Source organism: Lissotriton vulgaris, chromosome 3_1, assembly GCF_964263255.1.
Source record: "Lissotriton vulgaris chromosome 3_1, aLisVul1.2, whole genome shotgun sequence".
Taxonomy (NCBI): Eukaryota; Metazoa; Chordata; class Amphibia; order Caudata; family Salamandridae; genus Lissotriton; species Lissotriton vulgaris.
Genome location: NC_141689.1, coordinates 614416731 through 614429205, shown reverse-complemented (window position 1 = coordinate 614429205; position 12475 = coordinate 614416731).

Here is a 12475-nt window from a genome sequence, read left to right as displayed (position 1 = left end):
CCATCATCCATCCCCCACTCCATCCATCCATCCCCCCACTCCATCCCACTCCATCCATCCATCCCACTCCATCCATCCACCCCCCCCACTCCATCCATCCATTCCCCCACTCCATCCATCCATCCATCCCACTCCATCCATCCATCCCACTCCATCCATCCATCCCCCCACTCCATCCATCCACCCCCACTCCATCCATCCATCCCCCCACTCCATCCATCCATCCCCTCCGTCCATCCATCTACCACTTCATCCATCCATCCCCCCACTCTATCCATCCATCCATTCATCCCCCCACTCCATCCATCCATCCCACTCCATCCATCCATCCCCCCACTTCATCCCACTCCATCCATCCATCCATCTGCCCCACTCCATCCATCCATCCCCCCACTCCATCCCCCCACTCCATCCATCCATCCATCCCCCTACTCCATCCATCCATCCATCCCACTCCATCCATCCATCCCCCCACTTCGTGTATCCATCCATCTCACTCCATCCATCCATCCCTCCATCCCACTCCATCCATCCATCCCCCCACTACATCCATCTATCCCACTCTATCCATCCATTCTACTCCATCCATCCATTCCTCTCCATCCATCCATTCCCCTACTCTATCTATCCATCCATCCATCCCTCCCCCAACTCCATCCATCCATCCCCCCACTCCATCCATCCATCCCCCCACTCCATCCATCCATCCATCCATCCATCCCCCCACTCCATCCATCCATCCCACTCCATCCATCCCCCCACTCTATCCATCCATCCATCCCACTCCATCCATCCATCCGTCCCACTCCCTCCATCCAACCCCCCATTCCATCCATCCATCCATCCACCCCACTCCATCCATCCATCCCACCCCATCCATCCATCCCCCACTCCATCCATCCATCCATCCCACTCTATCCATCCCACTCCATCCATCCATCCCCCCCACTCCATCCATCCCCCCACTCCATCCATCCATCCCTGCACTCCATCCATCCATTCACCCGCTCCATCCATCCCTCCCCCGCCCCACACTCCATCCCTCCCCTGCCCCACACTATTTTCAAAACAAAAACATAAATACAAAATGTGTCATTTACAATAGTAATACCTCTAACTTTACTAATGCGAGCCCTATTGCATTGCAAATGCTTGTTAATACATATAAGTCACCACTAAGGTAGGCCCTGGACAGCCAAAATGGCATGGTGCAGTGTAAAAAGTGGACATGTACATTTACGTTTTCACATGTCCTGGTAGTGAAAAACTCTTAAATTAGTTTTTCACTATTGCAATGCCTATCTCTCCCTTGGGATAACATTGGAGTTGCCTTGTTGCATAATATAAGTACAACTTCCAGATGGGAAGAGATAACCAGTTCATGTTTTGTGTCTTTGGAATTGGGTGAAAAGCCTTATTTAGTGGTGAAGTCGGGTTTTTGAGAACAATTTTTAAAATGCCACTTTTAGAAAGTTGGCATTTTTCAGCCCTTAGTCCTTTGGTGCCTGTAGCCTGCTTTGGGTTCTGTGACTAGGTGACACTGTCAGTTAGACTTTGTGAATTCCTCCTAGACACTCAAACAATGAAGGAATTATGTCTGGCTGAATGGGCCTTCTGCTGGTAGGATGGGGAGGGTTGAGCTGAGCACAGCTCAACTTCTACTTGAATACCTTTTGCTCTGCATTCACACAGAGTGCCTAACAACCTTGCATTGTCATTTCAACCAGCCTAGAGCCAGGGCAGGGGGGCTGGAAATTCCATGCACTTTAAAACCACTGTCTAGAAGCTTCTCTCACCTTCCAGAACCAGGGCATATGGGTATAAAAGAAGGACCCCAGACATCATCTTTTCAGTACACTTCTGGACCTGTGGATTCTCTTCCAGAAAGGACAGCTGTGCTGCTCCAAGTATTGCGACTCTGCGGAACTGCTCCTCTAAAGGAATTGCTGTCCTTCTGTGCTGACCTGCTCCTTGCTTCCCTCTTGCCTGTGGAAGACAACTGGATGAGCAAATTCAGCTTGAACCCAGGACTCCTGAGTGACTCAAAGGGCTATTCTGATGACCTCCTAATCTGAGCCACAGAGACATAAAAGGCTCCCTAACCAGCGCCTGGACCCAGCTGCAGTGAGTTCCTGACCCCCAAGTGGTGGAGCTCAGGTCCTGGGCCCTTGACTTGAGACACAGGCTCTTGAAATATAACTTTGGACTCTTTACAACCCTGAACGGACAAGTTTGCACTAGAAGTGAACCACTCGCACTGAAATTCAGTGCAAGCCACCACCAGCCTGTCTCTTTGCACAGCAAGCATTGTTTCGCCGCAGAGACTGCCAACGTGAAGAAGGAGCCTGCTCTTCATACCTTGCCAACCACCTCCTGAATCGTCCTCCTTGCTTCCTGTGACCCTCTCCAATGCAAATGAGATTCTTGGCACAAAACCTGAGTAAGTAAAACAACCCAATGGGACTAATTTGGGACAGTAGCCGACTCGCGCTCCATCGCAGTTGGCCTGAACTTTTGACTTTGACCAGGTCCATCGCGACCAGATAGCCGCGGTTATCACTCCTTGCTTTTGCAATTTATTCTTTGAAAATCTATAACTATTATCCTACTGGTTGTATTTTTGTCGTTTTGGTCTTGAATTATTTATCAAATTAACCTTTATGGGCCTTATTTATGGAAATTGTTGCATCACTGCATGAAAACAGCAATGCAGCACTTTTCATCGTGCCATCCTTGCGACACCATGGATGCACTGTATTTACTGTACAGCGCTCCCTGTCGCAATGATTTACATATATGTCAGTATTTCTGACATATCTGTAGGCACAAAATTGGCACATTGCTGGAGGGTGTCTGAAAACAGACAAAACTACAGCAATTTGTCTTTTCACATGGGAAAAGCACTACGTTTTCCCATGCGCAAGGACCTGACGCAGCAGTGATGCCCTAGAAGTGTCGCAGTGAAATCTCATACATTTCACTTTGTCACTTCTATGTGGCTGTCCTGTGTCCAAACACCCACAAAGCATAAATTATATCTGACGCAGGCATAATGTAGTGCAGAGGTTTACAAAGTGACGCCTCTGCCTAGATGGGTCACTTTGTAAAGGAGGCCCTATGTTTCTACATGTTGTGGGATCTGTTTTGTGCTGCTTTCACAGTTTTATAGTCTTAAGTGTAGCTCAAATACTTTACCCATTGCCTCTAAGTTAAGACTGACTGCTCTGTGCCTATCTACCAGGGGAGAACACAGGTTAATTTGGGCTTTCCTTGTACATTATCTTGTCTAGGATTGGGGTTGCTTCTTGACCAAGGCTCACACTTCAGTCCACCAGTAACTCAATTTCTAACTGCAGTTAGTCCATCTTTTGATTGCATCATTTGAATCACTGCTACAGCATTCATTTTACCCACAATATCTTGCTGTACTAGCTCTCAGCCTTATCTTATGGGCTCATGCCCCAACCAGCTCTTACGAGATGCACCTCAACGTGAGCATCTCAAAGTTATTTCACTGAAATCTGTCTGGGAAAATCCAGCTTCCCGCAATCTTTCATAATTAAATTCTTATCAATGTCCTCAAATTGTCGAGAAATAATTTAATTTCCATCATGCCACTACCCTTGTAGGCCCTTCTAAGGCAGATCAAAAGAAAGTCCAAACTGAACATGTAACATAATTGCTTTGCAAAGTATGTAGTGTTTTGCAGTGCACTGGACACACTGCATTCAAAGTCTGAGCCACACAGTCAATTTCCCTTTATTAGAAATATCTATGCACTGGAATTTACCTTGAGCCGCTCTTGTTCCCATTGTTGATACTTTTATTTTTTCTAGACAATCACAGAAGTGAAAATAGGATCTATGATTTTTGTAGTGCCTACAGTGAGGCAAGCATTCATACTAAATACAACTTGCAGGAAAGTGATTTATGTAATCACTTAAAAAGAGATGCCCTAGATGTAGACCATGCAATGTGGTACAAGGCGAAAGGTCTCTCTGGTCAGTTTTCTTTGATAGTAATGTATTTGTGTCCATTCTTTTCAATCCATGGAGATGGTGTATTCATCCTCTCGCACTGATACCCTTGCATGAACGGACCATATTCGAGCATGAGGCACTTTGGACAAAATACCAATTCCCTTAAGTTTTTCTAGGAGCTGTCACCCTTAATCTGGATATTATTCCTGTTTGTTTCTCAGGTTTCGAGGGAACTGCTGTCAGGAACATAAGTTGGAAATCGTCTCTGGGCCTCAGAAAAGGTGTCATCAGAGAGGCCAATCAAGGTAAACGGACTTAGACATTATGTACACTTATGGTTTCTCACATTTTAGTTACTCAGAATATGATATCTTGAATTTTGATTTCATGTAATTAATATGGACTGCAGATTTAAGTCGTATTTCTTGGTTTAAGGTGGAAGCCTAAATGGTCAGTGTCTGATATATATTTCCCAGACTAAGATGGCACTCATGTGATGAAGCTCTTGGGCAGTCTTTGAACTCTAGTACATGAAGGTGCTTACTTGGAAGAACCGTGCTTCCCAATGCTCACATTGCTATTTGCTCATGTCTCGCTGAGTTTGAAGACTGAATCATGCCACAAGTATCCTGTGGAGCCCTCTTGTTGTTGGACTACCACCATCAGCTTTTATATGAACTGGGAAATCTTTCTCAAAGGCAGTATTGTTCCCAATGCACGTCATTGAACACAAGTTACATTCTTGACTTGGAGTGACAATCTCTCATTGCTCCTAAAGACTTTGATTTATGTATTTTAGTTGTTTCTTGGGAATGTATTGTGAAGTGTATTCATAATTATTCATGATAGTTGAAGGATTTGCTTTGTGCACAATCATTACACTCAGAGGAGTTAGACCTCAGACTAATATATGTTGCAGGCAAACCATTTGTATTCACAAGCACATATAACTGCAGAACGTTTCCTGGCTCTACTATGTATATCATATACAGTAAGTTAGACAGTTCAAAGCAGGAGAATAAATATTGATATTTTTTGTTTACTCTCTTTAACACCCAAACACATGAGACAAATCCATGCCAGGGCCAAGAAAGGGTGCTATGCAGTGAGATGTTTTTTCTTAAATCCCTTAATCCCCCTGTGCTCTCAGGGGTGGCTTTTAGCCTTTGGGGAGTACAACGGTGGTGAGATAGAGCAGCATCGAAATCCAGACTTCCCCTTAGTAGAACAGTGAGTCTAACAGATTGCGAAGCCCACATTCACTCACTGTCCTGATGTCATGGTTTCAAATGCTTCATCCTTGAGTGAAATAATGTTGCCAATTAATAGCTTTCAAAAAGTGATGAAAGAGGTTCACACAGAATATCAAACCTAAGATCGGCAGTTATCAGATGTTTTTCATCGGTTAGATTGATTACAAGCAGGTAAAAATCCCTTAATGGAAGAGGAAGCTAACTTACCCAATTCATTTGTCTTGCAGTATGAGAGTACTGCCTCATTACAGCTTAATGAATTTCATGTTCTCCTACGACTACTGTAGTTACCTCAACAAAGCCGTATTTGACTCTGCTTTGCTTAGCAGCCCCTGAAAGTTTTTATGGATACCCCTAAAAAAAAGTGCAACAACTTATAACTCAATGTATTTTGTGTTTTTTTGTTTAGGCCAGCAGTGCCCTACAATCCAAAGTGGTGCTTATGTTGTCTTATTTAACTGGGTATGGTGTGTCTTGGTCATTATCTCTAGTTTCCCTAAACAGTCCTTTGCAATATGAAGAACTTCATCCAATTGTTGATATGTTGGCAGTAGCCCAATCCATAGATTTAGAATTATTAGAATTAAGTAGGATGCAACTATTTTCTGAGTCATTTAGCACAGTTCCAACATCTGGTTTTAGAAATGGGGTGGCCCAAGTAAAAGAGAGATAATTTTTTTTTACACATGTCTCAGGAAAGATGTTTAAGATACAATAGCTCAATTATTGGATGACTGTGACGAACCAATAGACTTAGGGGCAGATTTATGATAACTGGCACATCCCGAGGGATGCGCCAGTTATTTTGCGTCGCTGCTCCGCCACCCATGGTGCGCCGCATTTACAATGCGGCGCACCATGGGGCAAAAACGGCACAGATGCGTCACGCCGTAAAAAGTGACGCATTGCTGGAGTTACGTCGCAAGCGCGACGCAGCTCCAGCAAGGCTCGGGGGTGCCCCATCTTTACAATGCTGCGTCAAGACCTACGCCTGCTTTAAGCAGGCGCAGGGTTTTGACGCAGCATTGGCCTGAAAGTGACTGAGTGAAATCTTATAGATTTCACTCAGCCACTATTGCGAGGCTCACCTGCCCCGGAACGCCCACCCTGCGCCGGAACGCCCACCAGCGGCGCAGGGCTTTACAACGTGACGCATCTGCCTAGATGCGTCACGTTGTAAATCGGTCGTAGGGATGCGCCACGTTTACGCCGCAGTTGCGTGACGCCAACGTGGCGCATTCCCAACATAAATCTGCCCCTTAGTATAACAAATGGATTACAGACTGGTAGAAAATAACAGTGATAATCGGCAAAGTGAATTCAGGCATAACATTTGGGATAGATTCGGTTTTGATCCACCATTGAGGAAAGTAGAAGTGCGTCCTCAGAGCACTTTCAGATTTGAACTATACGCCAACAATTCTCAAAAGAAGGAAAAGAACATCAAATATCTAAGAATCTATGTTTGTATTGTGTGTCAATCATACATATTATAAAGGGGTGTCCCAAGAAAAGCAAGTATCAGAATTGAGGAAACGTTGAATCTCAAAACGATTAGGGGCCTTTTTCACTGAGTCCGTATTTATATATGACCTGAGACAAATTAGTATCAAATACTTTTGATTTGGGTTCTATGCACTGTAAACTATTTGAAACACTGCAAGATCATCCAAAGACGCACACTCACTTTCTGCTTTAGTTAAATCAGGAGCCACAGAGAATTTCATTGATTAGAAGTAGGTGAAGATGCCAGTGATACCTATTCATAAGAAAATGAAAACCTAAGAAGTTAGATCAGTTGGTGGTTCAAGGCTCACTTCAGGACCCATTACTCAGGTCACAACAGAATTGTTAATGATCAGCTTCCTACCTCATAAAACGCAATTAAGAAGTAATTTAATAGATGCCCCATATTTTCAATTTATTTTGGAGCTTCCATGGCTCACCAGGCCCAATCCTTTTGTGACTGTGCAAAGGGCCAGGTGCAGTTGACTTCCCCACAACGTAAATCTGAATATTAGGCAATGTTACAAAATAATAAACACAGAGTTTGTTGTACCTGGGAGTTGTAGCCACAACTTCTAAAGATAACATTGATTCACCAACAGTTTCTGCACTCACCAAGGTGTCTCCAGTGTTTTATTCATATTGAGCTGTATCCAGAAAAATGAAGGTAGAGATACTATCACCACATTGAATTTGTTTGATCGATTATAGAGCTTGACTCAAAATAAAATAAAAAAATGCTATCCCTTACCTTTACTACTGGCCATGCGCCCTCAAGTTAAGAATTCAAAGATTTCAATGAAGATACATCTAAGAGGTGCATGCTATCTGATTCATGTTAGAGAAGTATGCAAATGGAAGATAGCCTTGCATACTAAGTTTGCACTCTTTGAATATAAAGTAAAGCCATTTTAAGTGTGCAACATTTTTTTCAGAATTTTAAACAACAAAAAATTTCCACCTAAAGTAACCAAAAATATTTTTCTTTATTATGTAATACTAAATATTAAAAGTGATGTATAGAAATAATAACAAGGCATTTAATTATATTTTATTACAAATGAATGTTACATTCACTTTTAAATTCAAAAAAGTTATTGAAATAAGTTAATTAAAATTATGTTCAATTTTTTTTATTTTTTTTAACCTTAAAATACATTTAATTATATTAATAACTATGTTAAATGATTTCATTACATTTGACATTATTTCCTACTGGGTTTTATTTTAAGTCTCTACCTCCACTTTCTAGGGAGGCATTTAGTGGGGCTTAAAAAATGCTCCCAAATTGCGGATGGGGCACCGTGCATGTGCACCGGGCGCGCGCAAAATTTGTCCCCCTGCTGATCACTTTCGCGGACGCTTTCATGTTCTCAGTGAGCCGCGCGGCCACTGAGAACATCAAAGCAGCCGCAAAAGTGATCAATCACCATTTGCCATCCGAAGCCCTTTACTGCTTTGCTTGTTGGTATTGTGTTCCACCGGAGTTTTTTTCTGCTCGGAGGCTACATTACTCGTACCATTTCTACTCTACACTAAGAAGCCCTCCACCTCTCAATACCCAGTGCTCCTTCCTCAGTTGTATTCTTGATATGTTGCCCTTCATTTGCTACGATGTACTGTCTGCAGTTGACGGTTATGCTGTAAAATATAAATATCCCAGGATGTCCACATGTCTTTCTAGACTAGAGAAACTGCCCCTATTGCCACTGTTTCTTGGTTTGCTTGTTTTACTGGGAATTTAGTATTTTAGAGAATTGCCGCATACGTTCATGGTAGTTTGTTTTTCACTGTTAATGTTACTAGCATATCCACTTAATTGTTACACGCCTTGTCACATGCTTATACCACAGTACATGGAGCTAATTTGTTGCTGGAGTTGACGCCCTTCTCCCAACGTCATATATTTCATCCATCTTGCCAAAGGAACCACCTCTGTGTCACAAGTGTGGGCAGAAAATCCGTTCCGCTCGCAGATTTTGCGGATTTTCAGCAAATTCGCAATCCGCGAGATTCGGAATTTCCGCGAGCGGAACGGATTGGGTCAAAAGTTGAAGATGACTTTTGTAACTATTTTAGAATGCAAGCTGCCAGAGCCATTCTAAAATAGTTCCAAACGTTCCAAAAGTCAGCTTCAACAGGAAGCAAACTTGGGGTGATTAATGATTGTGTAACTTAATTTGACCTTCAACTCGAGCACCTGCTTTACTTTATCTATTAGTGCCTCCTGTTAAAGCTGACTTTGTAGCTATTTTAGAATGGCGCTGGCAGCTTGCCGGCGCCATTCTAAGTGGGGCTGAGGGCAGAAGGGCACAAAGTGGGACAGAGGGCAGAAGGGGACAAAAAACGAGTGGGCAGAGGGCAGAAGGGCACAGAAACGAGTGGGGCAGAGGGCAGAAGGGGACAAAAACGAGTGGGGCAGAGGGCAGAAGAGCACAAAAACGAGTGGGACAGAGGGCAGAAACGAGTGGGCCAGAGGGCACATCACGGTCTCGCCCCCAAAAAAACCCGCGAACACGTGCGAACATGCCAAAACGCCCCGAGAACACGCAAAGGACCCCGCGAACACGCAAAAATAAAAAAATCTGCAAATTCGCACAAATTCGCAAATTTTGTGGATCGGGAATTCGCAAATCCGCAAATTCGTGAATCGCAAATTTGCAAAATTCGCCCATGCTTACTAATTTGCCTAAACACACTGCACACTCACACACTGTGCCCTCATACTACTTTAGGCCACACACTGCGTACTCACACACTGTGCCCTCACACTACTTTAGGCCACACACACTACGCACTCACACACTGCGCGCTCTCACACTGTGCTCTCACACTACTTTAGGCCACACACACTGTGCACTCACACACTGTGCACTCACACACTGAGTCCTCACACTACTTTAGGCCACACACACTGCACACTCACACACTGTGCCCTCACACTACTTTAGGCCACACACACTGTGCCCTCACACACTGTGCCTTCACACCTCTTTACTTTAGGCCCCACACACTGCGTACTCACACACTGTGCCCTCACACTACTTTAGGCCACACACACTGCGCACTCACACACTGCGCACTCACACACTGTGCACTCACACTACTTTAGGCCAGACACACTGAGCCCACACACTACTTTAGGCCACACACACTGCGCCCTCACACTACTTAGGCCACGCACACTGCTCCCTCACACTACTTTAGGCCACACACACTGTGCCCTCACACTACTTTAGGCCTCACACAATGCACACTCACACACCGCACACTCACACACTGCGCACTCACACTACTTTAGGCCAGACACACTGAGCCCACACACCACTTTTGGCCACACACACTGCGCCCTCACAATACTTAGGCCACGCACACTGCTCCCTCACACTACTTTAGGCCACACACACTGCGCCCTCACACTACTTTAGGCCACACACACTGTGCCCTCACACACTCTGCACCCTCACACACTCTGCATCCTCACACACTCTGCAACCTCAGACACACTGCCCCCTCACACACACTGCACCCTCACACACTCAGTGCCACATAATTATATGCTACATAATTACACTGCACTCAATACAACATACACTCCAAACAATACCACTCAGTGCCACATAAATACACACCACACAATTACACTCTACTGAATACAACATACACTCCACACAATACCACTCAGTGACACATAATTATATGCTACATAATTACACTGCGCTCAACGCAACACACACTCCAAATACCACCCAATGCCACATAATTACACACCACATAATTACACTCTACTGAATGCAACACACACTCCACACAATACCACTCAATGCCACATAATTATATGCTACATAATTACAATGCATCACACACTCCAAACAATACCACTCAGTGCCACATAATTATATGCTACATATTTACACTGCGCTCAACGCAACATACACTTTGAATACCACTCAGTGCCACATAATTACACGCCACATAATTACACTGCGCTTAATGCAACATACACTCCAAATACCACTCAGTGCCACATAATTACATGCCACATAATTACACTGCACTCATAGCAACATGCACTCCAAATACCACTCAGTGACACATAATTACACTGCACTCAATGCAACATACACTCCAAATACCACTCAGTGCCACATAATTACACGCCACATAATTACACTGCACTCAATGCAACATACACTCCAAATACCACTCAGTGCCACATAATTGCATGCCACATAATTACTCTATCTATCTATCTATCTATCTATCTATCTATCTATCTATCTATCTATCTATCTATCTATCTATCTATCTATCTATCTATCTATCTATCTATCTATCTAGCTATCTATCTATCGCCCTCACTCTATCTATCTATCTCCCTCCCTCTATCTATCTATCGCCCTCCCTCTATCTATCGCCCTCAATCTATCTAGCGTACTCACTCTATCTATCGCATCACCACAGCATCACACAGCACCACCACAGCATTACTCAGGGGCACTACAACATCATTATGCACTACCACAGCATCACTGAACGCCACAGCATCACTCGTCACCACCACAACATCACTTAGCCCCACCACAGCATAAATCTGTGCAACCATTCAACAACAACTGGTTTAAATATGTTCTCTCAATGTTTCAAGCTTTATTACAAATGTCACAAAAAGATGTTAATATTTCACTTCTGTTCTTGGATTTTCGTCACAATAAAATACACTTAACATAATCTTCATAAAAGTTATTTACAAAAGTTTACGCTATTGACATTATAAATTACAATAACTTTTATTTAAGTATTAATTATTAAAAGAAATTAAAAGCCATTGTTATTTGTAAATCAATACATCTAAGTCACGTAAATACAACACATATTGCATTACAAATGCTATAGGTGTCACATTTGCGAAAGTTATAACTATTGGCATTGTAAATGACAAAGCTATTAATTTTGCTATATTCAAAACCAACACATAAATAAAAAATGTGTCATTTACAATACCAATAGCTCAAACTTTCCTAATGCGAGACCTATTGCATTGCAAATGCTTGTTCTATGGAAGGGTGTTGCAGTACCAGTGGGTCACCATGTGTGGTGCTGGACCTATTCCAGCAATGAGATTGAATACATTTACTACTGCTTGGGTCCTTTTTGGCTTAGTAACTTTAGAGGTGCAGATGTGACTAGAAATTAGCATACTCTTTTGAATATGAGGGCATGCTCCTTCCTAAATCATTCCTAACCCTCCCTTAAACCCTCTGCTGCATTAGATCCTGTGAAGAGGCCATTTATGAGTTGGGAGGTGCTGCAATGCAAGGCCCTGACTCATTCTGAGTAGCACTGCATTAGATCTGTTGGAACCTTCAGTTGAGCAGGGAGGAGTACACTCTAACTTCAGCCAATGGCCCAGGACCCTCGGGATCATGACTCACTACCACATAAAGACAGCATAGGGAACCTGGTCAGGTCCAGTTCGGTCTGTTTGCCGGAAAGCAGGAGAGGCTTTGGGAAGCTTGTTGTGTCCCTGTAGCCCAAACAGGAGGTCACCCAAATCACTATTAGAAGTACTTCAGGGCTCTTGGTTTCAAGGCACGTAGGCCTAGTCTTCCTTCTTCAGAAGATTAAAAAGAAGGACAGTCCTTCTTCTCAATCCTCTCAAGTCCAGGAGTGTTCTGATTTCAGGCTCAAGGGGTGCCACTTTTAAACCCAGCGCCAGCCTATGCGTGGGAGACA